Genomic DNA, 21,661 nt, shown 5'->3' with positions numbered 1-21,661 from the left:
TGCAGAATTTTTTTGAACATAATTTTCCATCTCATTTGGGGTGATACATAGGAGAGAGACTGCTGGATTATATAATAAGAAAATGTTTTGTTTTATAGGAAGCTGTTAGGTTACATTCCAAAGTGGCTGTGACATTTGCCTTTTCCATTGGCAATGAATTTGTTGCTCAGCATCCTCACCAACATTTGGTATTGTCAGGGTTTTCTTGATTTTTAATATTTGGCATTCTGATAAAAGTATATTGCTATCACATGGTTGTTTTAATTTGCATTTATCTAACGATATATGATGTTGAATGTCTTTTCAAATGATTATTGGACATCTACATATCTTCTTTGATGAGGCATCCATTAGAATCTTTTGCCCATATTTTCCCTGTATTGTTTCTTTTCTTACTGTTGAGTTTTAAGAGTTTGTCATATAACTTTTTCATTAGGTATGTGTTTTACAACTCTGTTTTTCCCAATTGTCGTCTTTTCATTTTCTTAAAAGTGTCTTTTGCAGAGAACATTTCCTTAATAGAGACTTGTAATAAAGTCTAACAACTTTTGTTTTTATGGATCCCCTTTGGCGTTGTATCTTAAAACTATTCATGAAATCCAAAGTCACCTATATTGACTCTGCTGTTATCTTCTAGAAGATCAGTAGCTTTGTATTTTACATTTTTACATGGAGGTCTACATTTTTATATTTTCAGTTAATTTTGGGGAAAGGTGTAAGGTCTGGTTTAGGCTAATAGATTGGAGGATTTGGACATCAAGTTTTTGAATAACATTTAAATCTGTTTTGTCCTCATTGAGTTGTCTGTGTTCTTTTATAAAAGATAGACTGATTATCTTTTTGTGGATTTATTTCTGGGCTTCTTTTCCATTTCACTGGCTTATATTTTTGACTGAATTTTATTTTATTTCAATTTTTATTGAGATATAAAGACCTGTAACACTATATAAATTTAAGGAGCATAATGTAATGAATTACATATATTGTGAGACCTTCATGTTTATACTTAATATCATGCTGTAATAATTACTATACTCTTATATTAAGCCTTGTAATTGGTATTGTCAGTTCCCTAAGTTTGTTTTTCTTCTTCAGTGTTGTGTTTTATTTTGGATCTTTCACCTTTGGATATGATTTTAGAATCAATTTGTTGATATCCATATATCCATATGTTGGGAGTTTGATTATATTGCATGGAATCTATAGATCAGGTGGGAAGAATTGACATCTTGAAAATATTGAGTCTTCCTATTTATACACATGGAATATCTTTCCATTTATTTAGACCTTCTTACAGTCTTTCATCACAGGTTTATAGTATGTATGTATGTATGTAATATGTAGATCCTGTAGATATTCTGTTACATTTATACCTAAGCATTTCATTTTCTTGATATAATATAGATTTTAATGTTTTTAATTTCAAATTCTTATTGTTAGTTGTTGGTATGTAGAAAATAATTGATTTTTGTAGACTAACCCTGTATCCTGCAAACTTGCAATAGTCGCCGGCAAGTTCAAGGTTTTTTGTCAATTCTTTAGGTTTTCTTCATACATAATCATTTTATCTATGAACAAGAACAGTTTTATTTCTTTCTAATCCACATGCCTTTTATCTCTTTTTTTGTTTTCTGCATTAGACTTCAGCACAATATAGAATAAGAGAACTGACAGGAGATATCCTTGCTTTGTTCCCAAGTTAAGGGAAAGCACTCAGTTTCTCACTATGGAGTATGATTTTGGCTGTGTAAGCCCCTTATAGTTTTTTGTTTGTTTGTTTGTTTGTTTTTTAATCAGGTAAAGAAGTTTCCCTGTATTCCTAACTTCCGGAGAGTTTTTTTTGTTTTGTTTTGTTTTGTTTTTTGTTTTTTTTTAAATCATGAAAACATTGTCAAATGCTTTTTCTGTTATCTATTGATGTGATCATATGGTTTTTCTTCTTTTGTCTGTTAATGTGATAGATTACATTAATTCATAATCAAATGTTGAACTAGTTTTGCATAACTGAGATAAAATCTCCTTGGGCTGTAGTGTAAAATTCTCCTTGTAGATTGGTAGATGTGGGAGGCCACTGTAAGGCTTGAGACGAGAACCAAACCAGGCCCTGACTTGTGCCTCCTTTAAAGGCTGAATAGCCGAACAAAAGGCTTAGGTCGATAAAGTGGAGTAGCACTGAGAAAGGGTCTGTGCTATGTGTTGTGCGCTCGCCTAAGTGACTTCCCACACATTTGCTAGTCAGATAGAGACGATTTGGTCAGGGTCAGAAATTCTTGGCTGGTCCTTGCTGTCCTTGCACAGGCTATAGACTACACCACTGTAAGACTGTGCTGTGCTTGCATAAACTATGTCTTGAGTGGCCTTGAAGTCAGTACATCTGGAACTAGAGGGTCTGCTACTGGTGCTTGGGAAATAGATAATGGGAGAGCTTAAAGGATTTTCTGTGCATGTTGTAAACTCTTTAGTAATCAGCTAAAAATAGATACTTTCTTATGATTGTTTCTGTTAGCTATATAATGCCTTGCTGCCTTGAATAAAATTGGCACTATTGGACATCCTCCTTGGTGCTCCTCCTGCCCCCATCTCTTTGTCTCTTAATTCTTTTCATTCACCATCCTCTTACCCTCACGCTCCTGGTCGATTTGTCGCGCCGCCCGCGACAGGTAGATTCAATTTGCTAATACTTTGTTGAGAAGTTTTTATTCTATGTTAACAAGGTAATGGTTAGTAGCTTTCTTTCCTTCTAAGGTCTCTATCTGGCTTTGATATTAGGGTAATGTTGAGAAGTTTTCATTTTACTCCTGTTTTATAAAAAAGGATTGTAGAGAGTTGGTATAATCTCTTCCTAAAATATTTGGTAGGATTCACTAGTGAAACCATAAGGTGTGGTATTTTCTTTATTGGCAGATTACTATTGATTTAAATTCTTTAACAGAGATAAACCTATTCAGATTATCTATTTCACCTGTGTGGATTTTTATAGTATATGTCTTTCAGGAAATTGGTCAATTTCATCCAAATTAGCAAATGCATGGGCATAGAATTGTTCATAATATTCCCTTGTTATTGTTTTACTATCCAAGGATTTAACAGTGATCCCTCTTTCATTTATAGTGTTGGTAATTTGTATCTTCTCTCTTTTTATCATGGTTAGCTTGGATAGAGCCTTGTCAATTTTTACTTATCTTTCCAAAGAAGTAGGACTTATTTTTGTTATTTTCTTTATTGTTTTTCTGACTTCAACTTAATTGATTTCTGCTCTAATTTTTATTAATTTTTAAATTTTTTCTTGCTTAGGTTTATATTGCTTTCCTTTCTCTAGTTTCCTATGGTAGAGACTGAGATTATTGCTTTTAATTTTTAATTTTAATTACAGTATAGTTAAGATAATGTGTTTTATTAGTGTACGATATAGTGATATAGTGATTCAACAACTCTATATATCACTCAGTTCTCACCATGAGAGGTGTACTCCCCATCACCTATTTCTCCCATCTTCCCAGCCACTTCCTGTCTGGTAATCATCAGTTTGTCCCCTATAGTTGTCTTTTTCTTGGTTTGTCGCTCTTTTTTCCTTTGTTTGTTATGTTTCTTAAATTCCATATATGAGTGAAATCAGATGGCATTTGTCTTTCTCTGATTTATTTTGCTTAGCATAATATACTCTGGCTCCATCCATGTCATTGCAAATGGCAAGATTTTATTCTTTTTATGGTTGAGTAATATTCCATATTATATATAATGATGAAGAGGTGACATATATACCTCTCTTTCTATATATATAATGTATGTTCTATATTCTACATAAAATATACATATATTTTATAAAATAGGTAAAATTCTTAAAGGGATAGGACATAGGGAAAAAGAAATCAGAAATAAATTTTACTGAATAAAATGTATCAGAGAAAGCTTTTAAGAATTAGATTAAAAGATTTAAATTTAGACAAAAGTGTAAAATTGCTAGAAAAATAAAATTTGACAGTCAACTCAAGGATAAAGAGAAATATCACCAGATAGGAATGTTTTTAAATACATTTTCAAGGAATGCATGTCTTTAATCCCCCACTTTTTTTTTCTGGAGGATAGAAAAAGAACAGTTTTCCTCAAATAATTGTGTGAAGCTGCTCAAACCTTAAATTCAAAATATTAAGGAAATAAAATGATAGGGCAAGTTTTAAATTATGGGCCACAACCAGAATCCTATAAAGAAGATATATTATATCCAAATTAGATTTATCTCAGGGGTGCAGGGATAGTACCCTTAGAAAATCAATTTAATATGTTATCAGATTAAAAGGGGAAAGCCATAGTGTAATCTTAATAGATGCAGGGAAAAGAAAGATCAAAAAATACCATTACTCATTTTTTTAAATTAGAAACATAGATGTGAATATCCTTAATTAGAAAGGCTAAAAACAAAAAAAGTTCAACATTCTATATGTTGAACCTTTTAACTCTTAAAATCAATAAGTATATATAAACATGCCAACTACCATCCCTTTTAATCAACAACATAGTACAGGTCCTAATCAGTTCAGTAAGGTAAGCTAAAGACATAAAGATTAAAAAGAAAGAAACATATTTACAAATAATACAGTTGTCTACATTGAAATATACTCAGGTAAATATATATATTTTTTAAAAAGTAACAAACTAGATGTATAAAATAAATAGCATTTCTAAGCATGACTGATAAGAATTCTGTCTTTACTAAGTGCTTTACAACTTTACTGCTAGTGTTGTATTTTTCAAAAAAAACCTCTAGAGATGAGGTGCCTGAGTGGCTCACTTGGTTAAGCATCTGCCTGTTGCTTAGGTCAAAATCCCAGGATTCTGGGATGAGTCTAGCACTGCGCTCCCTGCTGAGCGGGCAGTTTGCTTCTCCCACTGCCCCTCCCCCTTTTCATTCTCTCTCTCACTCATTCGCTCTCAAATAAATACATAAAATATTTAAAAAACTCGATAGAAAATATTTTTAAACTTCAGAAAACCATTGAAGATAACATATTTTGATAGGAGGGGTCAATATTTTAATATTTAATAATAATTTTAAATAATAATTTTAATAATTTGATAATAAATATATTAATAATAATAATTCTCAAATAGATCTTTATTTATAATTGCTTGCAATAAAATTAACAACAATGTATTTTGGTGAAATATTGATAAAATATATGTAGATGCAGAACCTAAAGTCTGCTTGAAAAAGAACAGGGAAGGTGGATTTTCCTACAGATAACCCAGACTTGTTATGAACAGAGTGATTCACGTAGTGAGTTGTTTGTGCTATAAATATGTGGATTTATTTATTTTTATATAAATAGGATATATATGTATTTATAAGTCAGGATATATATATATTTATATAAATCATTTATTATACAATTCAGGATTTTTTTTTTTTAGGGCTATGATGCATTTTTTTTAATTTTATTTTTTATAAACATATATTTTTATCCCCAGGGGTACAGGTCTGTGAATCACCAGGTTTACACACTTCACAGCACTCACCATAGCACATACCCTCCCCAATGTCCATAACCCCACCCCCTTCCCAACCCCCCTCCCCCCATCAACCCTCAGTTTGTTTTGTGAGATTAAGAGTCACTTATGGTTTGTCTCCCTCCCAATCCCATCTTGTTTCATTTACTCTTCTCCTACCCCCTTAACCCACCATGTTGCTTCTCCTCTCCCTCATATCAGGGAGATCATATGATAGTTGTCATTCTCCGATTGACTTATTTCGCTAAGCATGATACCCTCTAGTTCCACCCACGTCGTCACAAAGGGCAAGATTTCATTTCTTTTGATGGCTGCATAGTATTCCATTGTGTATATATACCACATCTTCTTTATCCATTGGTCTGTTGATGGACATCTAGGTTCTTTCCATAGTTTGGCTATTGTAGACATTGCTGCTATAAACATTTGGGTGCACGTGCCCCTTCGGATCACTACATTTGTATCTTTAGGGTAAATACCCAGTAGTGTAATTGCTGGGTCATAGGGTAGTTCTATTTTCAACATTTTGAGGAACCTCCATGCTGTTTTCCAGAGTGGTTGCACCAGCTTGCATTCCCACCAACAGTGTAGGAGGGTTCCCCTTTCTCTGCATTCTCGCCAACATCTGTCATTTCCTGACTTGTTAATTTTAGCCATTCTGACTGGTGTGAGGTGATATCTCATTGTGGTTTTGATTTGTATTTCCTTGATGCCAAGTGATATGGAGCACTTTTTCATGTGTCTGTTGGCCATCTGGATGTCTTCTTTGCAGAAATGTCTGTTCATGTCCTCTGCCCATTTCTTGATTGGATTATTTGTTCTTTGGGTGTTGAGTTTGCTAAGTTCTTTATAGATTTTGGACACTAGCCCTTTATCTGATATGTCATTTGCAAATATCTTCTCCCATTCTGTCAGTTGTCTTTTGGTTTTGTTAACTGTTTCCTTTGCTGTGCAAAAGCTTTTGATCTTGATAAAATCCCAATACTTCATTTTTGCCCTTGCTTCCCTTGCCTTTGGCGATGTTCCTAGGAAGATGATGCTGCAGCTGAGGTCGAAGAGGTTGCTGCCTGTGTTCTCCTCAAGGATTTGGATGGATTCCTTTCTCACATTGAGGTCCTTCATCCATTTTGAGTCTATTTTCGTGTGTGGTGTAAGGAAATGATCCAATTTCATTTTTCTGCATGTGGCTGTCCAATTTTCCCAACACCATTTATTGAAGAGGTTGTCTTTTTTCCATTGGACATTCTTTCCTGCTTTGTCGAAGATGAGTTGACCATAGAGTTGAGGGTCTATTTCTGGGCTCTCTATTCTGTTCCATTGATCTATGTGTCTGTTTTTGTGCCAGTACCATGCTGTCTTGATGACAGCTTTGTAATAGAGCTTGAAGTCCAGAATTGTGATGCCACCAACTTTGGCTTTCTTTTTCAATATTCCTTTGGCTATTCGAGGTCTTTTCTGGTTCCATATAAATTTTAGGATTATTTGTTCCATTTCTTTGAAAAAAAAAATGGATGGTACTTTGATAGGAATTGCATTAAATGTGTAGATTGCTTTAGGTAGCATAGACATTTTCACAATATTTATTCTTCCAATCCAGGAGCATGGAACATTTTTCCATTTCTTTGTGTCTTCCTCAGTTTCTTTCATGAGTACTTTATAGTTTTCTGTGTATGGATTCTTAGTCTCTTTGGTTAGGTTTATTCCTAGGTATCTTATAGTTTTGGGTGCAATTGTAAATGGGATGGACTCCTTAATTTCTCTTTCTTCTGTCTTGTTGTTGGTGTAGAGAAATGCAACTGATTTCTGTGCATTGATTTTATATCCTGACACTTTACTGAATTCCTGGACAAGTTCTGGCAGTTTTGGAGTGGAGTCTTTTGGGTTTTCCACATATAGTATCATATCATCTGCAACAATTCAGGATTAAATATGTACACATTTACATAAGAATATATAAATTGACGAAAGGGTGTGTGTGTGTGTGTGTGTGTGTGTGTGTGTGTGTGTGTGTGTGTTTATTTAATAAATTCCTGTTGTTTATAAACCACTCAATCTACAGTAATTTTCTATAGCAGCCCAAACTGAGATACTGGGTAACGGGGATAATTTCTGCCTCTTTGTGACTAGGATGAACAATTTTATTTAAAAGTATAGTTGTGTCACATGAATCATAGTGTTGTTGCAACCTTATAGCTACAGTCAAAATTCTGTTTCTTTTGTCTTTATGATAAAAATACAATTGCATTGTCAGGCACATGGTGTAGAAAGATGCATGACACAGGAAGGGCAAGAACTGCTCAATTTCCACTACTCATTGACTGCCAGAGAGTTATGTTTACTTGATACTGAGGCTATTAAGAAATAAACTTCTGATTCAATGTCCTGCATCCAATTTTATTTGGATATATGGACAGTTAGGGTTAGGGTCAGATTGGCTAGTATTCTACAAGTTATAAATAGTGCCGTCCCTATGAAAGAGCAAGAGAAGATTCTTAGTATATATGCTATTCTCAGAAAATTCTATTTCTCAGTATCAATAAGTGTAGTACCATTAATTATACTTCCTTACAGTATTATTTGTATGAACAGTTAATTACTTTGCTAATGAACTCAATTCATTCCCAAGGTTTCTAATTTCTATTTGCCAATCTACTATCTTATTTACACCCATTATTTAAAGAATGGTAACAGGAAAAACTAAAACCATGAACTTTGGAGATGACTTGATACAGTGTGATAATTTCCCACACCATCACCTGCAAAATGTGTGTGTATGTGTGTGTGTGTGTGTGTGTGTGTGTTTTCCAATCAATCAAGATTCACCATTAAAGTGGTTAATTCTCAAGGTACTGACAGTAAATTCTCATTCAGAGAGCTCTCCTTATTAATTTTCTAAAGAAACTAAGATGTCTGTGTTGATCAGTATTTTACCTTGCCTAGGCTATTCATTAACGTCAATACAAAAGTTCATGAGCTGTAAAATCCTGAGGTTACAATTAAGAAGCTATTACAAGTGTCTTCTGGCCTAACGTAAAAGGCTCATAGAGTAAATTACTCTCTTGCATATCATTGCTTCGTGGTTTGAGAGTGATTGTTTTTTACTGTTTTTACTATTTTACTGTTTTTACTATAAGATCACATGAAATCCTCTTCACATTTTTATTACTTTCCTTGCAGTAAACTGTGGGGGAAAAAACACCTTCAGTCTGACTGGAATTTGTTATTTTTCATCCTCTGAAGATTTATACTTCAATTGAATTTTTTTCTTTCAGTGCAGGGGGAAAGATGCACTTTCTATCTCACAACATTCTCTTTACTGTTTTTTCTAAGCACCATTTTTTCTTGTAGAAATAAAAATAAAATGAGGGATACTTTGTCTTTTTGTATTTGACTTATCTATCAGTTGTGCTTTTTTTTGTTGTTTTTTTGTTTTGTTTTGCTTTTGGCCAAAGACCAAGGTATAATTTCAATATGAGGACAAAGAATGTCAACATAAAATGCACTAACTAAATGCAGGAATGTTATGGAGATTTCCTACTAAATGATCAAGACCCACTTCTAAGTCCTTTCATCAATTTAATGTTGTTATTCTCAGTGAATGTTTAGATATTTTCTTCCTTTAACCTTTCCTAGATTTGTGAGTGTAAATCTGCTATTGCTTGTTGTCTTAAAGAAATGGCATAGCCTCAGTTTCTGTCTGTCCTTGAATAGACCAGCGGCCAGTACATGGACCAGCATCTTCCCACATTTTGTCATCAGAGCCTCCTGTACTGTGTAATAGAAATGGTGTGTTTACATAATAAACCCATTTTCCACATATCCTTAATCCCTAAACTGCATTGGTTTACTTGCTGTAAGTCCTACATGGGTACTGAAATTACACTAGTTAACAAAGAACTTATACTCTACCTAAGTATCGTGTTATCTGTCATGTAAATGGAGTATTGTCCATCTTACCTGATGCTAATGTAGGCTTATGTTTGGTGTGTGCTGCTATTTTTTGGGTTAATTGGAATTCTGTTTTTGGTAAATACATCCTACTGATTGTACTAGTTAGGGTAACTGGCAGCTAGAGTAATATAGACCCCATACTGTGGAATGCCTCAAACACAGTGCATGTTTATTTTTCATTCATATAATAGTTGCAAGTAGTTGTTGGTGGTTTTGTGTGGTTTTTGTTGTGATGATTGAGTGACTAAGTCTGTTTCTGTATTTATGCTGCACCGTGGTCTAGGGCAACACTGTCCTATAGAACTTTCTACAGTGATGGATCTGTTTTTAAATGGTAGTGGCCACCATTTATGTGGCTTTTGAGCCCCTGGAATGTGGCTAGTGTGGCTGAGGAACTGATTTATAATTGTATTTAATTTTCATTAATTTAAATATAAATAGCCACATGTGGCTAGTGGGTATTAGACAGTGTAAATCTAGGGTTTTATTGATACTGTCTCTATCTAGCTATAAGAAGGAGCAGGAGAGTATAGAGGAAACATAGCCACTTCATAAAAGCCTTGTCTGAAAAAGCCACATATAAGTTCCACTCAAAATTCATTGCCTAGGGCTCAGTAACCTGGACATATATAATTGAAAGAAAGCTTAAAAAAAAAATAAGAAAGAAAGAAAGGAAGCTGAGAAATGCAATCTTGCTATGTGCTTAGGAGGAAGAGGAGAAGGGTCACATATACTTCAATGAGCAACTAGCATACCCTGGGCTGCACTGAGCAAAGAAAATTCTTAAGTTTAGTTAATACTATTACAGAGGAGACAAAATTCCTTTTTGGTTATATTGACCACATATATAGAAGTGTCAAAGAGATGTTAATCTTGTTTAATAAAAACATATTTAATGAATAAATCAATAAATGATTCATCCAGATACATACTATTCCTGGTCATGTGATAACAGCTCTTATGACCACAGAGAGCAGAAGGAAACTCATTGAATCATGCCTCCTTGATACTAACATGCCTACATGTCTTTGGTTATGTTTCTTCAGCTCCTTCAGACTTTCCAGTTCCATTACTCAATGGCATAGATGGCCGAATTGTCTAATTCTCTCAATGTGCAGCATTTTCCCATTTTTATGTTCTTGATTACAGCTGTGGTTGCTCTGCTTTTTCCTGCCCAGTTTCACAGCTAACTCTTTTTTAATATTTAAATTTTTAAATTAACATATATTATTTGCCCCAGGGGTACAGGTCTGTGAATCATCAGGCTTATATATTTCATAGCACTCACCATGGCACACACCCTCCCCAGTGACCATAACCCAGCTATTCTATCCCTACCCATCTACCCCTCAGCAACACTCAGTTTGTTTCATGAGATTAAGAGTCTCTTATGGTTTCACAGCTGACTCTTGTCTTCCATGAGTGCTGACAGCCATGCTTATTCAGACATTTGCTTTTTCATCAGGTTGCTATTTAATGGCCTATACCAATCTGAGTTGACCTTACTAACCCCATGTATTACTGATTTACAAACACCCATACAGGAAGCTGAGGAGCCTGATGGGGAATTTCATCTTTTAATCTGACATGACTTGGACTCTACTGTTTCCAAATACTAATAAACACCTGCCAGCACTAATAGGAACCAGCAAAGTGTATTCTAAAAATACATGACAGGACTAGTGTGTAGGTAGATGGGAGTATATTTCCTAAATTTTCATTAGTACATTTCTATCCATCTTGTGTTTCTCCTGGCCTACCTTTATCTGCTATTAACATTTCATTAGAGACCTGAATAGAAGAAATTAAAAGAAATATGTCCATTTAAAAAAAAAGAAAGTGGTCACAGGAAATGATCAAAGATAATATTTTAAAACTTTCCTTTTGGGATACTTTTAAAACGCTGGATTTTTCTTCAGGCATTTTTTAATTGTCTTTCTTTCTTTCTTTCTTTCTTTTTTAAATTTCTTTTCAGTGTAACAGAATTCATTGTTTTTGCACCACACCCAGTGCTCCATGCAATGTGTGCCCTCCATAATACCCATTACCTGGCTCCCCCAACCTCCTACCCCCCACCATTTCAAAACCTCAGGTTGTTTTTCAGAGTCCACAGTCTCTCATGGTTCATCTCCCCCTCCAATTTCCCCCAACTCCCTTCTCCTCTCCATCTCCCCATGTCCTCCGTGTTATTTGTTATGCTCCGCAAATAAGTGAAACCATATGATAATTGGCTCTCTCTGCTTGACTCATTTCACTCAGCATAATCTCTTCCAGTCCCGTCCATGTTGCTACAAAAATTGGGTATTCATCCTTTCTGATGGAGGCATAATACCTCCATCAGACCACATCTTCCTTATCCATTCATCTGTTGAAGGGCATCTTGGTTCTTTCCACAGTTTGGCGACTGTGGCCATTGCTGCTATAAACATTGGGGTACAGATGGCCCTTCTTTTCACTACATCTGTATCTTTGGGGTAAATACCCAGTAGTGCAATTGCAGGGTCATAGGGAATCTCTACTTTTAATTTCTTAAGGAATCTCCACACTGTTCTCTAAAGTGGCTGCACCAACTTGCATTCCCACAAACAGTGTAATAGGGTTCCCCTTTTTCCACATCCTCTCCAACACACGTTGTTTCCTGTCTTGTTAATTTTGGCCATTCTAACTGGTGTAAGGTGGTATCTCAATGTGGTTTTAATTTGAATCTCCCTGATGGCTAGTGATGATGAACATTTTTTCATGTGTCTGATAGCCATTTGTATGTCTTCATTGGAGAAGTGTCTGTTCATATCTTCTGCCCATTTTTTGATATGATTATCTGTTTTGTGTGTGTTGAGTTTGAGAAGTTCTTTATAGATCCTGGATATCAACCTTTTGTTAATTGTATTTCTTAAATGTACTAATGTTTCTTTGTGCAAATACAGAATGAGAGAAAGCTAAATGACAGAAACAGAACAAGGAGATTCCCTGACAGACTCATATGTAAAGATCTATAAATTTCTGACTTTCTCACTTTTTAAAGTTTTATAGCTACTCATTTAAATTTTTTTAAAGAATCTTTGTTTCTTTCAAACCATTACCAAGGTATTTTTGCTCAGAAGTACCATCTAGAGGACAGAAATTTTAAGATCCCTATGTTATAGTTACCATGGATACTGGCATGTCAGAGAAAACAGACTGATATGTAAGTCTTCTGGTGAGCAAGGAGGAGTTAGTAGGGTTGGCTTATTATGTAAAGTTCCATACACACAGTATAGTAGTTTTGAATAATTCACTCATCAAATTTTGATATTTATGTTTACCTTTTATTATGAAAGCTATCATCTGTATGGCATTAGTTTGTGTTGTATAGACTGTCCATTAGCTAATCCAGCCTTATAAAAGGTTTAAAGCTTTACAATGAATCATGACTTGGAAGATAATAATCTTGCCTTACAAATTGTAGAGTATTCCCATAACCCCACATTTCAGCACTATTAAAATGATTGAAAAAGCATAGAAGAAAGGACTGTTATAAGAAAATGATCATTGAAATTAATTATCCATGATTATTTCACTGAATTGGTTTGCTTATCAAATATTCATGCATAGTATTTTCCCAGCTTATCCTAGATTTGGGAAATAGATGGCCAAGCTCCAACACTTATTCTCCATTTCACCTGTGCATTGCTTTATTATAGTTCCTATTACACTGAATTTAGTTAATTTATCTGTATTCTTCTTTTATACACTAGATGACAAGTTGCCTCAGGTAAGGACCAGACAGGGAAGTTATTGGGCCTGGATTCAAAGGAGTCAGGTTCAGAGAATATGAAAAATTTAGATCACAACTTTTGTGGAGAAGAGAGCCAGCACTGGGATGATGAGCCTTCCTGGGTAAATGAGTAGTTGCTCTCAAATGAGATAAGAAATTTCCTGAGATCAGGGCAAACAACAGAACCATGGGCTTAGGGAAAATAATGCTAATCCCATCACACCCTCACATTCCTCAAATATGATGTATTCGATCATGTGAAACCCAGTTTATAATATATATATATCTGGCCCCTGGTATATCATTAGAAGAGTGAATAATATCCATTTTTAATAAATGAAATAAAGCCAGCTGGTGTTTTTACTAAATCAAGATAAATGACAAGCCTATGGGATAGCAGAGATCAATAAACAAGCTTGATATTGTTTTATCCCACCCGATAATGACAAAAAATTCCATGAAATCAAGAATATAATAATTATCATATAATTATTAATGCCTTTAATTCATCTACCTTCATTTTGAATGGGAAATAAACAAGAAAAATAATTGCTTCATCAAACCATTGGTGCAAAAATAGATGAATTGGCAAACCCTGATTCTTCACTTTGAGATTCTTTGATTTGAGATAAAAGATTTATGTGGAAGAATATACCTGATTATAATGACTTAGTTTAATATTAGTTTTAGAGGAAAAACATTCATCTACTAACTTAATAAAACAAAGCCTCTCACTGACTAAGAAAAATAATTCAAATTTACTACATATTATAGACATCTTTTGGAATTGCCAGTTATTTTCTTAAAGTAGTATGTTAGTTTATGACTTATTATAGTTACACAGTTATGGATATATATAGGACACATTGAAGACTCAACTTGATCCTTCTTAGACGAAGAAAAATAAATACTGATAAAGTGACTATGGAATGAGAATTCATTTTCACTATGACCACCTTAACCATTAGAAAGTACTAAGTTTCTGGAGAGCTTTTGTGCCAGCTTGGTAGCCTCTTGCCCTCACCACCTATTTCAGCCATGTTGCAATGGATCTGTGCAGTCTTTCACAAACTTTGCACAGATTAACCTGATTACACCTGTTATGCCCGAGTTTTCACGTCTGAGAGACCACCAAGGAGCCAAGCACCGATGCAATCACATGAGGGTATATTTGACAAGCTTAAGATTGGGCCCAAGTATACCCGACACAGCAGAGTAGGGACTTGGACCCTGAACCAGATTACAGTCAGAGTTTTTAAAGGCAGAGTAGGGGTGGACTCCACGGTGGGTGAGGACAAAGGGGATTATGGATGATGTAAGTCTCCAAGGATTTTTGGAAGTAAGGTCTCCAGGACCTTGAGGGGCTAGCTATTGTTTGGAGAAAGGTAATTTATTACCAATAATAAAAATCTTCTCGTGAGATCCTTTAGATGTATATCAGTGGGCCATATACTTGGGAACAATTCTCGACACTATCTCGGAGGTTTAGAGATAAAGTTTCCTAAAGGAATTGTTAAGGTAGACTTACAGGATCCTGGTCGGACCTGTTGGGGTAGGGGGTTGGTCAGGCTAAGATTGTCTTTAGCAAAACCTCAAGGTGAGGGCAGTTAAGTCCCCAGGGGAGAGCTACTCTGTTTCAAGGGCTTGTCAGTAGGTAAGGAATTTTAATGATTTTCTTCTGCCTCTGTTTCCCACATCAGCTAAACTTGATGGCCTTAATTTTCTCGGCCTCCACATTTCCCCCTGAACAATTTTGACCCTTAAATCTTTAAGGTTGTTGAAGGTGGAAGGGCTCATCTTCTGAAACTTCTTCCTGCTGAATAGAGGCGTAGAGTTGTCCCTACTACTCAGGTCAACATTGATCAGTTGGGGAATGTGTAGGGGAGTTATGAATGATGGAGGCAGCTGAATCCAGGGGTTAAAATCAATCATTAAAGTAAAGAGAGATTGTTTAAAGTGCTAACGTGAGTAGGTTAGAACCCGAGAAATATTTTGTTAGTCTGGAACATCAAGATGGCTGCATTTATGTCAGGGCTAGACTCGAGGTGGGTACAGCCTTGTTTTTCTTGGCCTCCACACACCTTGCTTTAGCATCCCCTACACCTGGCACTTCCTGCTCCAGGGCTTCTCTGAGGACAGTATAGGAAGCCATCTGAGAAGCCTGCAGGAATTGCTTCATCCTCTTGAATGAGTTACTTGGAAGAGTGAGAGAGTTAATACTCCACAGGCAACACTTTATCCAAGTAGAATAGGAGTCAATAGATATGTGCTTCCTTTATTTATCCTGAGTAGATACTTCTGAGATACTTTCATAAGCTTCTCCGAAGGTTTTGGTAGCATTGAGTACTAAGTCACCTATAAATGTAGCCAGCATCATAACCTTCCTTATATTGACTTTCATTCCTTTTCACCAACACCCTAGCATTACAAAAACAAAGAAATAACCAACCCCCCCCCCAAGAAAACTACCTTACTATAGGTCTTTGTCTCAGGCTTTGCTTTGGGTCAGAGGGTTAATATGGGAAGTGCCCTAGAAAGCATACTCACAGGCTAGTAGTTGGGGACTGTGTTACTAGTCACCTGACAACAGGGGCCTTTTACTGATTGTAAGTGCTGCCAGACTGCATCATCATGAGAGAGTTTACAAAATCCTGATTTATTACCATGGCACCTGCATAATATAACATTGAAAAAGGGGCCTCAATTTTTAATAAAGGAGATTCTGTAATACGCACATGACTAGGGGCTCCACTAGTCCTCCCATGTATCTCTTTACTCAGAAACATCTCTACGATAGAACTATGACATCATAAAATTTTAGCTAAAATGCTAGGTCAGTGGCTACCACTGAGGGTTGGAGTTCTGTCTTCTGGGATGTGTTGTCAATGTTGAACCAATGAATTATACCGCATGCTATATCTGAAAAAAAAAAAAAAAACAAAAAAACAAACAAACAACAAACAAACAAAAAACCAACACTCTCATCTGGGAACCAAAAAGTGGATGTAAGGTAGGCTCCATTCATCCTAATTTCTCCAGGCCTTCACTTGCAGCAACCATGGCCTCAAAAAAGCAAGGCAGTTGAGGGATTCCCTGAAGGATGATGTTCTGAGTTGCATCAATAGACAAAACAAAAATTCTGGACCAGCTGATATAATAAATGAAAAATCAGGAAGTTTAGAATGCACAGCAGAGAAAGATGAGAGGGATATGGTGAATACCAGTTAAGGCGTCAAGGTGACTTGCAGGATCAGGGACTATAATTAGTCATAATAATTATCTTTTATGAAGTATCCTAAAATATAAATCTGGCTGAAAGGGATTATAGGATGGATTGGTATTAATTGAGAATGTATATATATGTATATATGTATACACACACATAAACATATCTTAGTGGGACACAGAGTGGATTGTCTAAAAAATTCTTTAATTCGCTTAAAATCCTCTTAGCTTCATCTCATATACTAGTATAGCTGTGGCAACTAATTTTGAGTGAATAGAAAATGAGTTTCTCATGTCAAGTGCATATTCTGCACCTCTTGCTTCTTACCCTCGTTCTTCTCTGATACCTTGATGTGAGAATATATAGGAACCTCATTTCTCTCACACATATACAAGTTGGAAGTACTAATGTTCCATGAGCAATATTTTATTCTGTGAGGGGAGAGAGTGACAAATGTTTCTTTTTATCATCCTTGGAAGGCTTGGTTCTAAGATACCTACCTACTTACCTTCCTTCCTTCTTTTTTTAAGTTATGTTCAGTTAGCCAACATGTAGCTTGACTCCTCAACAGGTGAGAATATATCACACACACAATAGCGGCTAAGCCAGTAATCCAACCATGTATAAGCGTCCCTTCCTTCTCTGTGTCACTCCCTCAGTCCCTCATTTCTGCTCTTACGAACATGCTTTCATCTCAGACATTGCTTTATGGGTACCTCGCCTAAGAAAAAAAAACATTAGTAAAGGAATTATGTGATTGCAATTCCTTTTGGTGTTAGCGGCAAGGGGGGGTGCAGCTAGATCTAGACAAGATTATAAAGTAGAAAAAATTGCCTTTCATGTTTGTTTGTTTCTCTCTTAAGCATCTTTCTGTATTTATTATTACTGTGCAGGGTTTTCATGTTCTGTGTATCTCACTTTCTATTCAAAATAATTTATTTATAATGAGATGCTGAATTAAAGTGGAAAAAAATCTGCTAAGTTGTTTAAATATGTAAATTGATAATACTAAAAAATGTATTACTTCACCAACATATATTTTGCCTTTAGTAATGAATAGTGCTCAATTTAAAATGTGAATTTAATACCAGATAGTGAATGGACTCTGGTTTTGAGGAGCATAGTTTTGAAGAAAAGATGTCTGGGTATCTTTTAAATAGCTTTTTGCAATGAAAAAAAATAAGAAAAAACTTAGGATGAAATAACAGCAATTGCTCTTTTTAACATACTTGCACTCATCTATTAACAACTTTTCTGATAATGATTATGTAGATTCCAGTGATGGGATAAATTTTGGTCAAATTTTTCAAGCTGTCATAAGGGTAGAATTTAAGTTGTATATTTGTAAGTTATAAATATAATATTGACTTAAATTTAATTCAAGGTGTGTACATTTTGGAAATTAACTTTTGGGAGCACTTAAAAATTAGTATCATTATTAAAAACTCTTGTGGCTAGAAGAAACAAGAAATATTGCAGTGATCTTATATGGCTCTTTTGGCCTGATTTTGTCAAAGCTACACTATCAAACTTTTTAGCAGCATTGCTATTGAGAAGTAAATACCTTAGTTGTTAACATTCTGTAGAAAATAGTGCATAAATGAATCTGAAAAATGACTTAAAATTTTCATGATATTTCTCAGTCTGTCCTCTAATACCTACTTATAACTTAACATTACATAGATTTAAGAAATGTATTCCTGTGTTTGCCTGAATCCTACAATATAAAATCTGTCATAGAAATAGAAAATCACATTTGTTTTCTGGCTTCTGTAATGGTAATTTCTGTTCTGATATAGTAAAATTGTGAAAGCATATTTCATTATTACAGCTGAGTGATTTATATTTACTATACCTTCTACAATACTATTTTGTTCCCCAACCACTAAAAGTATAAGTACAGTGCTGCACAAATACATATGTACACACATTTTTAGTTTCTTCAGTCTGCCTGCCCTCTTCACATAGTTAATTTTTTAATAACATGGAATAATTTTCAGGTTAAAAAAAAAAAGATAGACTGTATAGGGACACCTGAGTGGTGCAGTCAGTTGAGGGCCAGACTTTGGATTCAGCTTAGAGCATGATCTCAGGATGGTGAGATCAAGCCCCATGTGGGGCTTTGTGCTCATCAAAGAGCCTGCTTGAGAGTCTCTCCTTCTTCTCCTGCCCCCCCACCCCTATTCATGTTGCACATTCACTTCCTCTCTAAAATAAATAAATCTAAAAAAAAAAAAGATAGACTATGAAAATAAAGTGCCTGTGATTGTTTAACATGATGAAAGTAACTGGTAGTGAACATTCTTTGCCATTTACCTCATTTTTATGATTGCTCATGGCCAAATAGTTGTGCTAAAAGTTGTAAATGCAAGAGTTATGTCTCAAAACATGTAGAAATGGCATTTGTGAAATGATTTGTATTGGGGAGTGAATAGCTTTCATGAAACATAAAGAAGTATAAAGAATAGGAATAGAGTATAAGTGGTTCATACCTGAGGTTATAAACCACCTATCTTTTTTCTTTTTTTCAGGGATCTAAATCATTTTACATTTGTTGGGTCTGTGCTTTTTGAAGCTGTGAGAATTATAAGCTAACATTAGTTTAGCCCTTTGTATTTTTCAGGTGTCATGAGATATTTTGCTTTTATTGTCTTAGTAATTAAAAATGCTCAGCAAATGCATGGTAATACTAATGAAAGCTGAAGGTCAGCTAGATTATGTGACTCTACCTAAAGATTCAGCTCTTCAATAATGGATGGGGATAACTTAACTTCAGTGTCTTCAGTCTTTTATCTATGTCATTTGCCTCCTTCTTGTTCATAACTAGAGTCATTTAGAATATTATCGCCAAAGCTCATCATTCTTTAATGAAGACAAAAAGGGAAAAAAAAAAAAAGGTGAGTACATTGTAACATATTGCTGAGCTATCTGTATCCTTCTATGCATCTTCTTACTTGGGAAGTTCAGGAAACTTAAAATTAGCAAGTTAACATTTCACTAGTCTCCTAAAATTGCTAAATTATGGATAAAATAAAGAGAATGACAATTATGATTGAGAGAGGCTGATTTGCTGATGAGACTAAAATTATCATAGCCTTTTCAAACTGCAAAAGCAAACATGAGTTAAAATACCATTATTCATTTATTATATGATCATACTGAAGAAATATGAAAAGAATGGGGATATTCATTATTAATGGACATAATGCATGAGATGATTTGATATAACTTAGCACCAAACCAATAATAAAAAGACCAAAAACCAAGACACAAAAAGGCAGATGATTCTAAAGTATTACCATTGGCAAGAAGCACTCAGAGCCTAAATGATAGTCCTTTATCTTTAATCATCTCATTAAATGGTAGCTTCATCCTAATTCTTCAAGCCAAAAAATATAGTCAGTTTTTACTCCTTTCTCTTAGAACCTATGTGCAATCCCTTATCCAGCCCTGATAACTCGACCTTCACAGTTTATGCAGAGTCCAGCTGTTCTTTGTCTACACTGACTCTAATCCAAAACATCTGCACGACTTGCTTGGGTTCTTGCTGCAGTTTTTAGCTCTTTCCTTATGCCCTTGCTCCCTAGAGTCTATTCTAAACAAAAGAAGCCTGCTAAAATATGTTAGATTGTGCTACTCCAGCCCCAAACCATCATAATTTCCTATCTCTGAGTAAAAAGACAAATTCATGAAAATGGGCTGTGAGAGGCCCTAGGAGATGTGGCTTATTCCCTCTCACACACAGCTCTCTGTCTTGTTTTCTGTTACTCTTGCCTTGATCCTGTCCTCCTCTCCTCAGGATGTAAGAGGCACCCTGGCTTTAGGACCTTAGTATTTGCCGATTTCTCTGCCTATAATCTTTTCTACTCATCAGTGGTATGACTCATTACCCCAACTCCTTTAGGTCTTTGGGTAAATGTCACATTCTCATTAAGATTTGCCCTTTTTAAAAATTGCAACACCACCTTTCAACCCTACTTATTCTCTTTTATTTTCCTCCCATACACTTATTGCTGGCTCACATATATGTATTAGTTATCCATCTTCTTTATTGTCTCTGTATCCTTCCCTTGTAAAAATGAATGTAAGGGACATTGTTTACTATTTGACACATAGGGGTCAAAAAATATATATTGAATGAAATAACGAATAGCATAAGAAAAAGGGCTTCCAAGTGTTCTGAATGTGGAATCTTTTCCTCATGACTGAGCAGTTAGAGATTGTGAAGGCCTGATCTGAATTCTCCAATAAAATTGTATCCCCCTTTTTGTGGATGAAACATCTAAAAATGAGTCTGGGAAGAGATGTTTTATAGGTAAATATATTGTTTCATTTTCTTACTTTCCACCATCTTCTTTCTCTTCTTGATGTAGTGGTGAGCTTTCCTAGTATTAATATGATTATAAAAAGAATAAAAATGTAAGTTGGCAAAATGGTAACTGCAAAGAACTGCTGAGGTTTAAGCATAACATAAGTAAGGTGTTCATAGTTTGGGCTTCAACTGAAATAATAAAACCTGCATTTAATTAATCTAATTGTGTACCTTGGAAAAATCATGAAAACTCTCTTTTTCAAGCTATGTGATGGGAATGCTACTGGCTCTATTTCATGGGCTCTTCGGACGGATTAAATAAACAAATGAATAAATAAAATTGTAAAGCTATGACTATTTAGAGCAACTGGGTTTTGAATACCATTCTTTTTTTTTTTTTTTAGATTTTATTTATTTATTTGACAGACAAAGATCACAAGTAGGCAGAGAGACAGGCAGAGAGAGAGAGGGGGAAGCAGGCTCCCTGCTTAGCAGAGAGCCCAATGTGGGGCTCGATCCCAGGACCCTGGCGAAGGCAAAGGTTTTAACCCACTGAGCCACCCAGGCACCCCTTGAATACCATTCTTGAGTTTTGGAAAAATATGCCAGGATCATACGCTGTCCACAAGACTAGTGTAAAATGTGGTCTTCTGTCAAACTGCATTATATTTTCATAGCTGTATTAACTCAGTTACCTTTATCACCCTGCCGATAATTCGTGTTATTTAAAGACTGTAGATATGAGTACACTCTCTTAGCTATAAAGTCTATTTTAATCTGTTCTCACTTGCTTGTCCCACGCACATTCAGTTAATTGCTTTAATGCTTCCTCTAGTCAATGTCTTCATTTTGATTATCTACCTTGCCTTGAAATATTCCTAGCATTTCAACTATTTATTGATCCCAAGGATCT

This window comes from Enhydra lutris, unplaced genomic scaffold, assembly GCF_002288905.1.
Source record: "Enhydra lutris kenyoni isolate GAN:26980312 unplaced genomic scaffold, ASM228890v2 scaffoldscaffold4, whole genome shotgun sequence".
In the NCBI taxonomy this organism is placed as follows: domain Eukaryota; kingdom Metazoa; phylum Chordata; class Mammalia; order Carnivora; family Mustelidae; genus Enhydra; species Enhydra lutris.
The sequence above is the reverse complement of the archived record's forward strand: the minus strand, read 5'-3'. Positions refer to the sequence as shown.